This window comes from Oryctolagus cuniculus, chromosome 10 (assembly GCF_051225735.1).
Source record: "Oryctolagus cuniculus isolate XC-2025 breed Fujian yellow rabbit chromosome 10, ASM5122573v1, whole genome shotgun sequence".
In the NCBI taxonomy this organism is placed as follows: domain Eukaryota; kingdom Metazoa; phylum Chordata; class Mammalia; order Lagomorpha; family Leporidae; genus Oryctolagus; species Oryctolagus cuniculus.
The window spans coordinates 20,376,883-20,393,539 of record NC_142876.1 but is presented as its reverse complement, the minus strand read 5'-3'; the positions used below and the strand labels follow the sequence as shown (position 1 = coordinate 20,393,539).

At 52.5% G+C, this 16,657-nt stretch overlaps 1 protein-coding gene across 7 annotated transcripts in view; it reads left to right on the top strand.

Annotated features, from left to right (window-relative positions):
* NEDD4L (NEDD4 like E3 ubiquitin protein ligase) overlaps positions 1-16,657 on the top strand; it is a 324,616-nt gene that overhangs the window by 88,661 nt on the left and 219,298 nt on the right. The gene's annotated exons all lie outside the window — the stretch shown is intronic.

The window sequence follows — 16,657 nt, the reverse complement described above, 5'->3', positions numbered from 1 at the left end:
GCCATAGTTCTGTGTAGTTGGAGTTAGGCTCCTGCAAATGTTGGCTGTTGGAGATTGTTAGGTTGTTTTGGGGAGAGATGCGCATTTTCTCTTTCTTTGATAATGTTTCATTCTTTGCCTATTAAAATAGTTGGATGCGAATTCCAGCGTCATGAGCCTCATAACCCTGCATTCTATGTCCTGGAGAGGGGCTGTGCCTCTTAGTTCTAGAATCGGTCTGTCCACGCACCTGCTGCCCTTCTCTTTGTGATCAGTTCTGATGACTCATTTGGAACTTTAGTTTCCAGTGCTAAAAAGGGGAATTTTTTTTTAAAATTATTTATTTATTTGAAAGGCAGAGCAGCAGAGAGAGAGAGAGAGAGAGAAATGTTCTATCTGCTGGTCCACTCCCCAGGTGGCTCCAATGGCCAGCACAGGGCCAGGTGAAACCAGGAGCCAGAAGCTCTGTCTGAGTTTCCTGCAGTGGGTGGCAGGGCCCGAGCACTTGGGTCGTCTTTGGCAGCTTTTCCCAGGCTCATCAGCAGGGAGCTGGATTGGAAGTGAAGCACTTGGGACAGGAATCGGTGCCCATATGGGATGCCGGTGTTGTAGGGGATGATTTTACCTGCCACACCACAATGTTGGCTCCAGAAAGGAGAAAATTAAAACAACCCTGTGATCTGGGCTGATGGAGTGTGTGTGAGCTCTTGGCTAGATTGCTTTGCATGTTTGCTGGGGATGGGGACTAGGAAGGGTTCTTTTTTTCTGAGCGGGACCGACTGTGCCTGCAGGTAACTAGCTCCTTTGTGAACTGTGTGGGTTTGTCTCTGCTTCACTTTCCTGGTTGGCTGTCTTTGCCTCTGTGGCTGGGCAGAATCCCATGCCGTGCTGTGCTGCCCGGTGACCCCCTGTCTACCGTGATTTGCCTCAGTTCCCCTCCGGCCCCAGGTGATTGGTGGAAATCCTTGACTCTTGCAGCTGGAGGACTTTGAACTTGGGTGGGCGTTGAGGCACATCTCAGCCAGGCAGTGGGGTCAGCGAGGAGCCTGTTTTTAGAAGACCTCCACAGGGCATTCTGTAACTTTCCTGTTAGCTTCTGGCGACTGACAACCTTGACATTTTGGAGTCCTTCCTGTTCCAGGCCTGCGTTCCTTGGTGCTCTCCTAAAATGCTTCTTAGGCATCAGCCCCATGGCAGGTGCTAGGGCTCGGTGGCTCGGCACCTGCGCCGCTTCAGCGGCCTGTGGCCTGGAGGGCAGCAAAGCAGCCCTGCTCTCTGCGTCGCTGGCCAGCCCTGCCACCTTTGCTCGGTTTCTTCCTCTTCGGTGTTTGCCTGGTCCTCTTTTCTTTGCTAAGTCTCCCCGCTTTAGTCTGCGTTTCCCCAGCTCTCTGGGTGTCCGCTGCGTCCCAGTGAGCTCGCGACTGTCCTGGGTGAGTGGTAGACATTCTGGAATTTAAGTTCCTCCTGCCAGTAGGTGCTCAGTAATGTTGTGAAGGATGAGCGTGGGAATCCAGAAGCAAGTGAGGATGCAGCTGTCCTCACAGCTTGGTGATTCATGGGACTTTTTTAATCTTTGTAAAAGATAAAAGCTGTGTGTTAAGAAGGTTGGTGACTGGGCTCATTGTGGTGTGTGGGAAAGCATGTGGAGGTCACCTGGGAAAGGCTTCCTGATTTTATTTATTTATTTGAAAGGCAGAGTTACAGAGGTGGCAGGGAGAGGGAGGGAGAGAGATCTTCCATCTGCTGATTCCCTCTAAAATGGCCACAACGGCTAGGGCTGGACCAGGCCAAAGCCAGGAGTCTGGAACTCCATCTGAATTTCTCACATGGGTGGCAGGGGTCCAAGCACTTGGGCCGTCTTCCGCTGTTTTCCCAGGCACATAAGCAGGGAGCTGGATCGGAAGTGGAATAGCTGGACTCAGACCGGCACTCATATGGGCTGCTGGTGTTGAGACACCAGTTTAACCTGCTGTGCCACAGCAGTAACAACTTGTTTTAAGTGGTGTTGGACGTGTCATGTCAGGTGTTAGTAGTTTAGTTGACTGGTTTCCAGTACTCTGTGGGTCGGAGAGCAAAGATTGATGCTGTGTAGGAGGGTGGAGCAGGGGACGATGCTCAAAGGAAACTCTGGACTGATGGTGACCCTGACGGTCCGGGTGACCCTGTGGGCCAGGGTAGGGTCACTGCAGCAGGCGGGGTGATGGCACGAGTTTATCATCTGTATGCACTTGATAAAGCAGGGCAGCAGTGGTATAGGATAGAAAGGCAGGAGGAGTCACGGAGGCCTGGGAAGCATGGGGTCAGATGAAGTGCTCACACTTCATGAAAACCACTTCATTTCTAACGAAAGTGCATCGCCTGTGCTCTGGGAGCAATCGGACAGAAGAGCTCAGATGTCACAGAAGACGGTACCCACAGTGAACACCCCTCTTCAGGGCAGGTGCTTGGTGCCCGGCTGTAAGATGTTCACATCCCGGGTCAGAGTGCTCCGCTTCCAACCCAGCTTCCTGCTAACGCACATTCTTGGCGGTTTCAGGTGACGACTGAAGCAGTCGGGTCCCTGCTACCCACGTGGGAGACCGGGATTGAGTTTTCTGCTCACGGCTTTGACTTGGCACAGGTTGGGCTGTTGCAGGTATTGGGGGAGTGAATCAGCTAAAGAAAGATCTCTGTCTCTTGTCTCTGTGCCTTTTAAAGAAGTAAAATTAATAAGTAACTTGTAAAAGAGAAGATGGAATTGTCCTAGGGACTTTTAAAATGTCACTCTCTGTACGAGCCACAGTAAGGTAGCCTTTGTTACTGTGTAGGTATAGTTTTCACCCAGAGTAATTCTTGGTCCAAATTACTGAGAAGCATCAGGTTTGGAGCAAGGAGAGTGAGAGGACTTGGGTGAGAACCTGTGGACGATGGGTTTGTTTGTTGTTGTAGGTCTGAAGGCTCTGCCTAGCATCCCTGAGGGTCAGAGCATGAATATTTAGGCTGGGATGCTGGGGGGGAGGCGGGGGTGGGGCTATGGAGCTGGGAGTCATCCCCACTAGGAAATTCTACTTGCCCTTTTCACACCTTTTCCTCCACATTTTCCCAGGGAAGTGAGCTGTGTCCAAGAAAATCCGGTTGCAAATATGAGATTTTTTTTTTTTTTTTTTTGACAGAGTGGACAGTGAGAGAGAGAGAGAGGTCTTCCTTTCCCAATGGTTCACCCCCCAATGGCCACTGCGGCCGGCACACCGCGCTGATCCGAAGGCAGGAGCCAGGTGCTTTCCTGGTCTCCCATGCGGGTGCAGGGCCCAAGGACCTGGGCCATCCTCCACTGCCTTCCTGGGCCACAGCAGAGAGCTGGACAGGAAGAGGAGCAAACGGGACAGAATCTGGCGCCCCAACCGGGACTAGAACCCGGGGTGCCGGCGCTGCTGGCAGAGGATTAGCCTAGTGAGCCGCGGCGCCGGCCAACAAATATGAGATCTTAGAATCTGCATGCAAATGGCATATTTGGCTCCACGGTCCTTCCTTGTGCGTGTCAATCATTGTTGTTTCTCCAGTTTTATTGAGCATCAGAATCACCTGGGCCCTTGTAAACACAGGTCACGGGGTCCCTGGCTTGAACATGGAAGTCGGGGGTGGGCTCAGGAATCGGCGTCTCTGCCAAGCTGCAGGTCTGCTGGTGCTGGTAATGGGGGTCCACACTTTGAGAGCAACTGTTGTCTCCATCAAGACTTCCAGAAAACCTGGTTCTCCAAGAACATGCCCCAAGAAGAAGTATGGCTTCCTGGCACGTCTTCCTGCGTAGACTCTTGGATGGAGCCAGTCTGGGGAACCATAGGGTGGGCGTCAGTGTTCTGTGGCCGTGGGCATCCCCCTGCAGGGTGACTGATGCTTTTCCTGTGGCTCTGGGGTTGGTGGGGCGGGGCTCAAAGGAGCCAGGCCCAGGTTGTAGGAGGCCTCTGGCTCCAGCGGCTCGATCCCTGGTCCCAGGCTGAGTTACCCAGACTTACCAGGGGAGCAGTTCCAATGTGAGCTTTGTGATCCTGTGGACATCGTCGGCTCTTGTCTTTTGAACAGCCTCTGGTTTGATGATTCTGGTGTCAGTGTGATAGGCTCTCTGTGGACGGACTGAAGAACAGCTGGAGCTCTGTGGAAAGCATGTCCCAGGTGTGTGGGTGAAGGGATTCAAGTGGGAAGAGGTGACACGGTGGCTCCTCAGGAAAGAGGAAGGAAAAGCAAGTTGGTCAGATTCGCGAAGCGTGGACGCTGTCAAAACCAAGTGCAAAGTGCTCGGCATTGAAATCAAACATTAATTTCAGTTGGAGAAAGAAGTAGCATTGAGATTGATCAGTGAAGGAAAAGTGAATAAAACATTTGATAGAAGCCTTGCTGCTGCTTTAAGACAAATAACATGCTTGTGTGCTTGCTTTCTCTTCCCCAAACGTGCTGTTGGAAGTAACCTAACCTTTGTCATTGTAGCTTTGGTATTAGTTAGTGATACGTCTCTTTTGAAGCCGTGCACACCCACATAGTAATCGAGATGATCTTGTAGCTTGAAAAAGAGCTCGACAAGTTGACACTGATGGTTTTAAGTGAAAAGACGCTCCAAGGTAGGCGTTAGATGGAAATCCTTTAGTCTCATGTGTTTTATGAGCAAAGCGGAAAAAAGAACTTAACCGATTTCTGCCTTTTTTTTTTTTTAGCACAGGCAAAATGCTGATGAACGGCAGGAAGCTCGTAACTTGTCAGAGCCGTTATCTTGCTGATGCGGTGTGGATATGAGTTACGTGTCTGTCACAAAATGACATTGCTGAGTGCAAAGCGAGCTGATAGGTTAACGAACATTTCAAGGAAGCAAGGCTGTAGGAGCAGAGCAGTGATTCTGCCTAACGTGAGGTCCGTCCATGTAGGGTCTCTCCATCTAAGAGAGGGGCTGGTGACGGTGGCTCGTGTCCCTGACGTGTGGGTACCTGCTAGGTAAAAGAGAGCCGTTGCTGGTGGATGTGTTGTCAGCTGCTGGCCCTCGGCCACAGACATGAGAGAGGGGAGTGAAGAGTTCGGGGTGGTCCCAGAGTCCGGGTTGTTTTGGGGATCTCCGGCCAGGGGGCGCTGCATACGCACCATTGCCACCCGTGGTCGGCTGCCCTGTGGTTGCAGCCTGCAGCGGCCCCAGGTTTGTGACACTGGGCCTCACGGCCTCTGGATGTTTCTGATGAGACGGCTCCCTTCTCTTGGCAGCTGTGCCCTGGGCCAGGATTGTCCTGATGCGCTCATCCCTCTTTGCGTCTGGGGGCTTTGGCTTTTGTGCAGCCTTCAGGGTCATCTTCAGCTGGAGACCACCCCCACTCCTTTTTTTTTTTTTTTTATAATCCTTTTCTTCCCGTTTCTACATTACACATTGTTCAGATAACCAGTCCATTGTAGCACAAGTGTTGGTGGACTGCCCAAGAGCAGCTTCAGACATCTCACGTAGACTGGCTTAGCCACCACAAGTCATTTTGGGAATAAGATCTGGCACTAACGTAACAAAGCACCTTCCCCCAGATGCTGTTGACAGATGCCCTTCGTTCATTTTTGTTGGTTGTTGCATTCCTCCTGATTTGAACCTGGTTGCAAGTAGGACGCAGTCTGATTGGCGAAGTCTTGTGTTTCACTGGGAAGTGAGTGGGGATGCAGTTACTGTTGTGCACTGTTGTAGACACATGACATGTGCGTGTTGAGAGTGTTGGTTGATGCTGAAGCATTCTTCTTACACTGAGGTTTTGGCTCTCAACGGCAAGTCTGAAAATGACGACGTTTCCAAGCGGAAAGGCTGTGCAGGGATCCTCTGGTTCACTTTCCTGCCTCGTTCAATGCTCTGGGAGGCTGCCAGCCCTTGCTGTGGGACCGCTGCCTACCGTCTGGCTCCACACCTCTGCCGGCCACCTGCTCTGTGTTTGACCTGGCCGCTCCTTCCCCTCCATAAAGTACATCTGCTCGCCGGTGCCCCTCACTCGTGGGCTGAGGTTGGTGCTCTGTGGCCTGGAAAAGACAAGGCTTTCCTCTCCTGCTACCGCAGCCCCCAGTGGCTTTTCTTTTCAACTGGATTCACCATTCTTAAGTCGTTCTTCGTGTGGTTTTTTTTAACTCTCTTGGCTACTTTAAACAAATTTTCAGTTGTTTAATACATTTAGATGGCTTTCAGGTCCAAGTACCAAGAAAGCAGTGCAGTGAAAAGTCTTTCTCAGTCAACCCTGGCCCCAGCTGACCAGTTCCTGTGTCCAGAGTCAGCCACTGATTTTAGTTGCTTGTGTCCTTACATGCAGGCAGCTGTTCATGTGTGTAGACTTACACACGTGTACACATGCATATACACGCACATTCTTGCCTTTTTTATATAGAGGCTAACCTACACTGGAGTGCTCTCTCTAGCTTGCCCATGTGACAGTCTGTCTGAGATTTTCAAACCCACACACAGACCACTGTCGTCGTCTGCTGTAGTTGCTTAGTGTTCTGTTTCATCCTATTTATTTAAAAACATGGAACACCACCTTTGTCCTGAATCATAGCCCTTGGATTTGAACATAATGTTGGCCCCGAGCAGAGTATGATAACATTCCTTGCTATGGGCTTTTAATAATGCAGATGGTTTACCTGTCATAGTGTGGAATTGCATTGCGTTTGAGATAAAGAATAAAGCCCCAAAGACCCGCTTGTGCCTCCGCCCTTTGCTGCTTTCCCATCCTGTCCCTCCGTCCTGCCCTTTTCGCACTAACTTGGGCGGCCAAGCGCACACAAACTACGAAACTCCATCCTGTGCAGTTTGTTTGGCTCATCACCCAGTCTGATGAGATCTTTCTGGATTCTGATTCCATCATCTGACATCTTATCCGGTCGTGTGGATCAGCTGCAAATTGGATTAGTCTGCCGTCGATATCTGCAGCCAGCCTTTTCGTGCCCAGAGTGTGGTGGGAGGCGGGAGAGGGATGGTACAAGTGACATAACCCCTTGGGAACTCCCTGGAATTTTCTGACAATTACATTTTGGGTAGGAGCTTGCAGCAGGCTACAGCTAAGCCCCACTCCCAGCTTTCCAATCAATCTGCCTTCGCATGATCTTCTTGTTTACACAGAGATATGTGTGGTGTTAGTGTTGCTAACTGACTGGCCACAGTCTATTTACTTTACGTATGCAGTGTATCTTGGAGTCATTCACCTTATCAGAATGGAAATAAATTTGTTTACATAGAGCATACATTGTTCTTTTCTACTAGCTTGGAAACTATTCTGTAGTCCATTTAACAGCTTTGCTTTGGATTGATGCAACTTTTTTCACTCCCCCTGAAATATGTGGGTGCCTGGCTCTTTGTGGTTGAGCGAGGTAGGGGTTTGCTTTGTGTTTCTGTAGCCATGAATGGCTGCGCATGTCCCATTATCTGTGTCACTTGCTGCCAGCTGCTGTCCCACCTCTGCCCTCCTTAGGGCTTCATCTTTTCAGACATGATAACCAATTTAAAAAGCAATAGCAGAAAAAGGCAAGAGGAGAGCTACAGTACGGTGTAGAACTTCCTGAAGTTAACTTCCTGAACTGAACTAGTGCCCTGGAAAGACTTTGCAGAAAATACGGCATGTAAGCCGATGTGTAAGGGCTACGCAGAGCGCTCTGAGCAAACGTTAGCAAGGGAGTTCTTTTTTTTTTTTTTTTTTGGGGCGGGCAGAGTGGACAGTGAAAGAGAGACAGAGAGAAAGGTCTTCCTTTTCCGTTGGTTCACCCCCCAATGGCCACTGCGGCTGGTGCACCACGCTGGTCCGAAGCCAGGAGCCAGGTGCCTCCCCTGGTCTCCCAAGTGGGTCCAGGGCCCAAGGACTTGGGCCATCCTCCACTGCACTCCCAGGCCACAGCAGAGAGCTGGCCTGGAAGAGGGGCAACCGGGACAGAATCCGGCGCCCCGACCGGCACTAGCACCCGGTGTGCCGGTGCCGCAGGTAGAGGATTAGCCTATTGAGCCACGGCGCTGGCCAGCAAGGGAGTTCTTGCAGATGGAGTAACTGTCCTCCAAGTCCAGCGTGTGTAATTTCTAGAGTCCTGATTTCTTGTCTTTCAGAGTTGGCACGTGTGCCCATCTTCTCCCAGAGGATGGTCAGTTGCTCTCCTTGTGGGAGGGGTTTGGTAGGACCAGTTTCTCCATTCTCTGCATCTTGGTTCTCCTCCTCCTCCTGTTCCAGCTCCCTCTGGGGTGGTCAGTATTAGTACAGGAAGGCTTTTAACTGTGGCTCAGAAGTGGACAGTTATTTAGCATGAATGTCACGCTGCTCAGGAGCTGGTTATCTTGGGAGAACGTAGCTGGTAGAAGATATCGGGAGTTAACCCTGATGTTATCTGTAATTGCTGACAGAAGAGTGTGGGGACACCATGGTTTCTGTGGAGGTGACTTGGGTGGCACCTGCAGGAGGCAGTCTGTGGAAGGCAGCCTGGTCAGGTATGCTCTACCTTCTGGATCGAGCTGGGGATGCAAGGGGATGGCAGTGTGTGCATTGGCAGTCGAGCCCCCAGGGACTGGAATACTTGGGCACCAGCAGCAGGCTGGTGGAGACAGGCACAGCCCGTGCTTGAATAAATCCGTCTAATCCACACGTTCCGGGCGCATGCTCACCACGCGTCCTGCCGACGGATGGCAATCTGCCCTCCCAGCCTTCTTGGTGTCCAGCCTACCCCGTGGTGGTTGACTCGGTTTCTTTAAGAGCTTTAGCTCATGGGAGTCGTCTCTCAGATGCTGGGAGCTCTTGGCACGTGGACGCGAGTCACACTTCTGACCCTTCTGAGGGAGATCCAGAGAGGCTGCAGAATCCCCCCTGGCCAGCGCTCGCCATGGGAAACCAAGACCTCTTCCAGTTACTTTTGCGCAGACATCACCTCCACCAGAAAGCCAGAGTCCACTGTACTGGGAGAGGTCAGAGGTATGTCTGCCATGGAAAATCTAGAATTTCAGATGCTAAGCTACAATGTTTGGCTTTCAACAAAGTGCCATTGTTTATTATGATCATTTTTAGAACTGTAAACACCAGATAATTCCTGGGTTAGTGATCTGGGAGGAATTCAGAACTATTTCCTGTCATATGATTCGAAGTTTGGAACAAAAGGCTATTGATAAATGGATTCTTTGAAGACATTTTACTGGGAGTTTTACCAACTATTCTGGTAAGAAGAGAATTTTTCATTAGGGGAAGAGAGTGACTGTGTCCTTGGAGTCAGAACTCGTGCCAGCTCATTCATTTCATGGCTCTGTGCAGCGGCAGCCTCCTCTCCTGTTCCCCTAATCAATTGCTGTGGACTCTCCAGCATGTGAATATTCAACATTTTAATCAAGAGCCACTCAAAAAGTCCATCCCAGATGGAAGCATTTGCATTCTTCCCGAGACTTAATTTGAGTCACACGAGATGTGAGGCTTGAGGGGCTGAGCATGTTCATTAGCTTGGTCTCAGCCTGGCCGCTGCCCGCTGTCAACTCCTCAACCTCCCGCTCCTCCCTGAGCCCGTCCACGTAGCTGTTTGTTTCTAGCGATGTCATTCATGTGTGGGTGGAGGGGGATAGTGATCCAGGCTCCCCAGGTTAACCACCTTGAGTGCTATGACTCCGCTCTGTTCAGAAGTCCCAAACAAAGACTTTGAGTGTTGGCACCAGCAGTTGGAAGGCACAGGTCAAAGCCAGGTTTGGTTACCTTTATGAGTCGGCGCAAGGCCTGTGGAATTGGCATTGGAGTTGGCCCTGGAGTTGACAGAAATCCGAGGGCGCTCCAGTGTGGTGCTGCTGGCATCTCTCTCCTGCCGCGTGATTGCCTTTCTGGGGCAGGTGTGGTGGGTGAGGGGGCCGCCTTGTTCTCTTCTCCCAGCAGCTCAGCCTCGGGGCCTGGTGGGCTTCACAGCGCCCCCCGTGGCCACTCTGATCCTGAGTTTCAGTTCCTCCTTCTAGCAGTCCTTCCTCTGAATATTTTTCAGAATGTCAGTAGTTAAAGGGACCCAGAGGGGGCTGGCACTGTGGTGGTATAGGGTAAAGCCAACCCGTATGGCGCCACCATCCCATGGGGCACCAGTTCAAGTCCAGGCGACTCCACTTCCAATCCAGCTTCCTGCTAAGGCGTCTGAGAAAGCAGCGTATGTTGTGGGAAACCTGCAAGAAGCTCCTGGCTTTGGCGTAGCTCCAGCTGTTGCAGCCATCTGGGGAGTGAACCAGCGGATGGAAGACCTCTCCCTCTGTCTCCCCTCTCCGTAACCCTGCCTCTCAAACAAATAAATAAATCTTAGGAAAAAAAAAGAAGGGACCCAGAGACTTTGTCGGGGTTTCGGGTTTCGCCTCCTCTCTGGCTTCCTGAATATTCTTTCTGTGAACACAGGCAAGATTCCATAACCTTGACAGCGCCTGTGCTGGCCTCATCGCAAGCTCCCGGATCTTTGTCACATTCTCTGTTAAGCTGCCTTCAGCACCGTTCCTGTATTTGTGTGATGATTTTTCAAGTGTTGACCTGCAGGAAGCCCATACTCCCTGTAGGTGGCGCGTTGCCGCATTAGACTTTCTGACTGGTGATGTGCAGCATGCCAGTCTGTAACACTGCGAAGGAACGGGACTGCAGAGAACCCACTTCACCAGAGCCGAATTCCACGGAGCGATGCTGCGATGCTAGGTTATTGAAACACTGTCCTAACACACAGGAGAACCTCAGCTTTGCCAAGAGATAAATTAAGTTCTCACTACTGCGTGGGGTTCTCCCATGTGTGTCTGTTGTTATTACTCTCAGACGTAATGAAGCATGGAGGTCTCGCTCTGCCTCCCTGCTTGCCTACGCCTCTGGCTTCCAGAAGAACCCAGAGGCTCTGCACGTGCCCTGTGCTCTTGCCCTGGGTTGGTGCCCTTAGAGCGGTGTGGCCCAGTAGAACTTTCTAGGTTATGGAAATGCCGCTGTCTGGTAGGGTGCCCTGGGCACGTGTGGCTGCTGAGCAGTTGAGATGTTTCCTGGTGTGACCAAGAAATGGCATCTTCTAATGGATTGGAACTGAACCGAAACGGCCGCACGTGGCACCTGGTGGCTGCTCTGGACTCCACTTGGTGGAAGACCTCCCTACAGGAATAACAGGCTGCCCCGATTTCTCACTGAGAAATGCTCAGTGGGCAGGAGGGCCCGAGGCCTGGGGCCTGGCTGCTGCGTGTTCCCAGTCTCTGACTGCTGTCTGTCTGCCTCCCCCTGGGAAGTGGCCTCCAATGTAGGAAGCCCTAGTTCCCTGAGCCCGACACCCCCGCCTCTCCTTTAGTTTTCTGGTGATAGCACCAGGCCCTGCTGACACCCAGACTGCCCACATGAGGTGGTTCTGTCTCTGCGTTGCCCAGCAGGTCTGTCCCTGAGCCATGCTGTCCCCTAGGAGGAGCTCCGGGCCCAGGCCCCTCTCTGCCCTCCCAGAGCCACCAGACTCCTGTGCCGGGCAGTGTCAGAGACCCTGGAGTTGGCGTCCCTGGCCCCTCTCTCTGGGTTACCGTCCTTCTCCCCCTGTCACTCACGTGCTCGGTGCACCTGCCCTGTGCCCGGGGAGGGTGACGCAGGTACAGGCCCCTCTGCCGCACTCCCCCGGTGCCAGCCCATCCCAGCATGCCGTCGTCCCCTTTCCCTCGTTTGGAAACAGTGCCTGCTACTCCCCTGCGGCTCTCCCCAACTTCCCGGCCACCCCTCGCACGCAGCTTAATTCCTTCCTCCTCTGCGCTCCTCCAGAATAAACTGTCTGTTGCAGTTACAAGGCCTGCGATAGTGTACTGTGACTTCTTACGTGTATGTTGTTCTGATGCTTAGAAAGTAAATTCCTGTGGCCTTGACCTCTGTCTCATTGGCTCATTGTTCCTTGCCCTGTTTCCGGCTCAGAGCAGGCATTTGGGGTTGAGCCGCCACCCCTGGGCCTGAGCAGGCCCTGGGGATCGTGTGCTGTATGTCTGGGCAGGTGGGACTGGCGGGGAGGGCAGTGAGTCCTGGCGAGGGACACACTGGGAGCTCCGACAGGACGAGGCTGAGTTGTGTCTCAGCTTCAGTGCCAGGTCGGGAGCTGTGGCTCGGTCCGTGAGTTCACAGGGAGGTCTGGCTGGAGCAGCGCGGAAGGGGATGTCCAGCAGGTTGGACTCGGGCAGCAACAAGCGAGCTGGGATGCAGAGGAGCCGCCTCTCACCCACGGCAGCCACCAGCCTGGCACCCCGTGGGTCAGAGAGGACAGACGAGGCTGAGCTCGCTGGCGTGGGCCTTCCTGCTGCTGGTGGTGGCATAGTAAGGGCAAGCCTCTGGTTGCTTTAATGACAACCGTGCGGTTCTCAGGTGGTCCCTGTTGCTGCCACCACACTTCCTGATGAGTGATCACATAGCCTCAGTGTTCTGGAGTTGCTTCAGTTTCGAGTGTTGACTGCGCTTACGGAGCATCTGGCCCCATGTTGCTTTAGCAGTAACCGCCACTGCTGTTGCGTGGAGCACGTCAGCGAGTTCTGTGAATTGTGCTTTCTGTGCCACGGCTTTTGCACGAGTGAAGCCATAGGTGGTCGATTGTCTGTACTTCTCACTGGGGTCTTTTTCTTATTCTTGAAACACTGTCCTAACACACAGGAGAACCTCAGCTTTGCCAAGAGATAAACTAAGTTCTCGCTACTGCATGGGGTTCTCCATGTGTGTCTGTTATTATTACTGCACAATAATTGTCCCCAAACTCAGCAGTTCAGGAAGCACCAAACATTGGTCGTCTCAGTGTCCGTGTGTCAGGAAGTGAGAAGTGGCTGAGTGGGGGAGCAGTGGGGCAGGGATGGGGTGTCCTGCTGTGCGCATTCTGCAGTGACAGGCAGGAGGCAGCTGAAGTCTTGACCGGAGCAGCAGGTGTTTCTGGACCGCACGCTGGGCAGGGGGCCCCAGTTCCTTGCAACCTGCACCTTGCAGTGTGGCTCTTGAGAGTCCCCACAACCTGGCTGCAGCCCAGGGAGGGGTCCAAAGGAGAGACAGAGTGGGGAGGGAGCCACCTGTTTACTTTTATTTATTTATTTATTGGAGAGGTAGCAATGCAGAGAGAGAAGAGGAGACACACACTTGAAGAGAGAGAGAGATTGATCTTCCATCTGCTGGTTCACTCCCCAATGGTTGCAGTAGCTGCAGCTGGGCCAGGCTGAAGCCAGGAGCCTGGAACTCCATCTGGGTCTCCCATGTGAGTGGCAGGTCCCACACTTGGCCATCCTCTGCTGCTTTCCCAGGTGCATTAGCAGGGAGCTGGATGAGGAGTGGAGCAGGCAGGCCTGGAGCTGGCACCCATTTGGGATGCTGGCGTCACAGGTGGCAGCTTCACCTGCTGCAGCACATACCTTTTACGACTCATTTCCATAGTCCTGGCTCGTTGACGCCTGAAGGGGTCCCTGCGTGCAGCCCCAACACAGGGTGGGGTAGGGGTGGGGGCTGAAGCCCCGCTTCCCGAGGAGGAGCAGTGAGGCTGTGCGGGGCTGCGTCACAGAGTGGGTGCTGACGGAATGAAAAGATGACACATTTTCCATGAACTTGTTGAAGACTCTGGGATTTAAAAACCACACAACCTGGGTAGGCGTCATGGCATAGCGGGTGAAGATGCCGCCTGCAGCGCCGGCATCCCTTTTGGGCGCTGGTTCGAGTTCTGGCTGCTGATGTGAGCCTAACACTGCTCTAAAGAAATGAAGTGTTAAAAAATGTGCGAGAGAGGATCCGGTCTTCGGATTGGGGCAAGAACAGGTGGATTAATGATCTTCCCACTGTGAGGAACCAGGGTCAAAGTTACCTTGTTGAGATAGAATCCTCAGAGAAAAGTGTGAATTCCAGCATCTTGGGTTTTGATTGGGATTTGGAATTTATTTGATCATGGGGCAGTTTTGATCGAGCATCTGCTTCATATGAAGGCCTTGTGGGTAGTGTGGCAAGCTGGTAACACACACACACACACACACACACAGAGCTTGTACGAGCAGGGCTGCCAGCAAGCCTCAGGATGCCACCTGTGTCCAGGGTGCGACACCTGATTTCTTAGTGTGCCGCCATCATGTGTCTGGGACTCCTTTCCTTGTCCTAGGCCTTGATGAAGAACTGGGAGATGAGTGGAAAAGCAAAATGCATGTCAAGTATGGGGAGCCACGCCCTTTTCTCAGCACCAATGGAAAACAGTAGATTCACCCCGGGAAGGGTGTACAGTCTGTACAGTCAGTCTATGAATAGTGTTTTCATTGTCTGAGCCAAGCCACCTTAGTTAAATATTTAATTCTACCGGAGCCTTAGCTGGGGATTAGAATATCAGGCATAGATTTTATGGAAGTAATAAAATGCTTCTGAAAGTACAGTTGCTCTGCCGGGGGCCCACCCAGTGCCTCTGATAAGTTGGTCACACACCTCCTCAGGGGTTTCCTTGAGGACGTTGGCTGCTTATCTGTGATTAGGCTAGGCATTTTGAGAAAACAGAGATAAGGCATTTTTGCTGTATATCTAAAAGCCACGTGTAAAACTGTTTTTGTAGAGTCCCACTCCTTCCTTGAACTTGGAAGGGGAGTGAGATTCCGGCAGCAGCTGCTTGTGCTCGCTCAAGGGCCTGCCACTTCACCCCCCAAGCTGTTGGCTGCGTGTCCCCCAGGATCCCTTTTCGTGTCTTCCAAGCAGGCAGCTGGGTGCCTTAGCAGGTCAGCTGTGGGAGATGAGCGATGGGTCTGTCATTCTGGTGCCAGAAGTAGGTTTATTCATTTCAGAGCAAGGCTGGATCATGCCATTACCGAGGCTGGCCCCTCTGGTCCTTGACCTCACGGCGCCACTGCCCCTCCCCCACTCCCGGGGCTCTCGCCTCCCTGGGCACGTACTGCGGTGCCAGACTTGCTGGCTGCCCCTCACTCTGCCCTCTTCTGGTTTCAGCTTAAATGTCTCCTCTCCAAAGAGGCCGTGAGTCTGTGCCACCTCTCAGCTTCTTTGATTTAACTGTCAGTGTTGTCCTCGAACCACTGACCAGCATCAGAAATCACCTTGCTTGTGTGCGTCATGTATGCACATTGTTTCTGCCCACTGACTCGAGGGTTCACGTGTCCTGTCACATCTCTGTAGCGTGCCTGGCACATGGGGAGGGTACTTCCTGTGTGCTTGCACAATGAAGAAATGCCATTACGCGTTTGTCACAGATGTTTAGTGACAGCATTGTAGCCCCTTGCACGGAATGAACTGTCAGCTATTGAGTAGCCTTAAGAGATTTTCCGTTTACATAGATGCCTTGGCGATTATCATGTTAGGTATGAAAAGCACACCCCAAAAAACGAGCTATCAGTTTCTATCTTTTTTTTTAAAAAAGGGATTTATTTATTTATTTGAAAGGCGGAGTTATAGAGAGGCAGAGGCAGAGGCAGAAAGAGAGGTCTTCTATCCACTGGTTCACTCCCTAAGTGGCTGCAGTGGCCGGAGCTAGGCCAATTTGGAGCCAGGAGCTTCTTCCAGGTCACCCACGTGGGTGCAGGGACCCAAGGACTTGGGCCATTTTCTACTGCTTTCCCAGGCCATAGCGGAGAGCTGGATCAGAAGTGGAGCAGCTGGGTCTTGAACTGGTGCCCCTATGGGAGGCTGCAGGCGGTGGCTTTACCAGCTGTGCCACAGTGCCAGCCCCTCAGTCTGTATCATTTTAGGATTGCTTCCTGAAGTTTTGTTCAGCGCGAGGGAGTGTGTTAAAATGTTGAAAGTGTTTGCTGGCATTTGTGTCTGCTCGGTCCTGCCACATGTATCCCGGGGTAGTTAAAAGCCCTGTGTGCTGCGCACTCGGAAGCCCCAGGAGGTGGGCTGGCGGGCGGGGGTTCAGGGGCTTGTCTTCTACGGTGTGGTGTTGTCGCCTTAGATCGTAGCACAGGTGCTCATATTTCTTCAGTGACTAAGTTTATTTCGATTACAAGGTTCTGGTCATCCTTTCATTTAAATTTGTGATCATTTATCCAAGCAAATTCGCCTGATTGTGCCTGCTTTTGGAAAGTGGGCCTGCCTACCTAAGGACATTCACCCAACGTGGAAGTGAGCTAAAGCAAGCCGGCTGCTAGCTGGGCTCATGTGAGGCCTTCAAATCCAGTGAAGTTTGTTATGCAACGTCCAGGGCTCTATCCGGGGTTTCCCAAGAGGCGGTTTGTCCCCAGCATTCTTTGCTGCAGGACTTGTGTGTGACTGCACGGACTTTGGTTTGCATCCTGGAGACGGTCCCTCCTCGTCTCCCCAGGTGAGTCACTGTGCAGTCGTGCTGTGTCTGAGCTGGTCGTGAGCAGATTCCTCTGGAGGTCACTTGACCCCGCCTGCTCCCTGCGCAGCCCGAGTCTGGCCGGAGCGCCTCACTGTGCTCTAAGAGGGTCCACCCTCTGTGGCTCCCCCTGTCTCCTTCCCCTCGCCCGCCCCGTCATGTTTGGGAGAATTGCCGATTTGAGGTGTTTACCACAGGGTAGGCTGGAAGTGGGGGAAGATGGAAGAACTAGACTTGTTGCCCTCTGCCAGCCCCTTCTCTCTGGATGGTTCCTCGTTGCCTCTCAAAGCAGGTCAGGACGTCTTTTAAATGAGTTTTGTGTGTTGTGGGCCCCAGTGGGCGGCAGCCTCTTCTCAGGTGTGCGAAGAACTCTGTACAGGTGTGGCGCCGCGTTTTGATCCACGCGTAAGAAAATCCCCTGAACGGAGCAGGCCTTGGGGTTTGCTGC